Consider the following 1,228-nt stretch of genomic DNA (forward strand, 5'->3'; position numbering starts at 1 on the left):
TCTCTCTCCCCTTTCTCTGCCTTTCTCTTCCATTTCCTTCTGCCTTCGTTTAGTAGTTTTCCTTTAGATCTCTCGTCCTTCCCCTCTTCATCATCTTCTCCCCTTCCACACTCTCCTCCGTTTCCCTCTTCCCCTTTTTCTCATTTCCCTCCTCCTCCTCCTCCTCCCTCGCCTTTCCTTCGTTCCATTTCTCTCTTCCTCTTTTCTTCATTTCTCTTTTTTCCTTAATTTCTCTCATTTGTTCCTCCCCTCTCCTCTCTGTATTTTGACTTGTTCCTTTTCATTCTCGACCCCCCTTCCCCCTCCCTCCTCCCCCCGGCCGACTCCTTCCTCTGCCAGTCCCCCCCTTCCCCTTCCCCCTCCTCCTCCTCCGCTTCCTCTTCTCTTTCTCTGCTTCTTTATTCCTGTCTTTTGTCCGTGCCTCCTCCCCTCCTCAGCCAACCTCACCTCCTCCTCCCCCTTCTCCTCCACCTCCTCCTCCTCCTCTTCTTCTCCCTAAGCCCCCTCTTCTTCCTCCTCCCGCTGCACCTGCTCCTCCTCCTCTTGTTCAACTACCTTCTTCTTTTCTTCTTCATCTACTTCCTGCTTCGCATCTTCCTTTTATTACCCCATTTCATCCCTCCTATTCCTATCCCTTTTATCTTCTCTTCGTACAGTTCACTTCCTATCTCTTCTCTCTCCCCTCCTCCTCCTTTCTCTTCCTCCGCTTCGTTCTTGGCCTCCTCCTCCTACTTCTCCTCCTCCTTCTCTCCCTTCTTCATCTTCTCTTTCTCCTCCTCTTTCTCCTCCTGCTCCTTCTCTCCTTTCGTCATTCTCTCTTTCTCATCCTCCTCTTTCTCATCCTACTTCTCCCCCTCCCCCTCCTCCACCTTTTGTACCTCCACCTTCCTCCTCTCGTCCCCCTCCCTCTCCTGCCCTCCTTCTCCTCCTCCTCCTCCTCCTCCTCCTCCTCCTTTTGCATTTTACCTCTTTGTGATTCTGCTTGATGTCTATGTTCGTGTTTTCATGTTACTTTATGCCCCGAATTTCCATCTTGTCCTGTGTATTATTCATTCCAATCGCATTTCTTCTTTTTTCTTTTTTATTTTCTTTCATTCATTTTTTTTTCTCTACACCCTCGCTCAGTTTTCACGAATTCGTTGCTTCATTATATTCTCCTTTTTTTTTCTTCTTCCTTTGTTTGTCTCCTTCCTTTCTTTGTCTTCCTCGTCCCTCTAATTCTCTTCCC

The sequence above is a fragment of the Oratosquilla oratoria genome, chromosome 27 (assembly GCF_046742065.1).
Source record: "Oratosquilla oratoria isolate Oo_2021 chromosome 27, ASM4674206v1, whole genome shotgun sequence".
NCBI classification, from domain to species: domain Eukaryota; kingdom Metazoa; phylum Arthropoda; class Malacostraca; order Stomatopoda; family Squillidae; genus Oratosquilla; species Oratosquilla oratoria.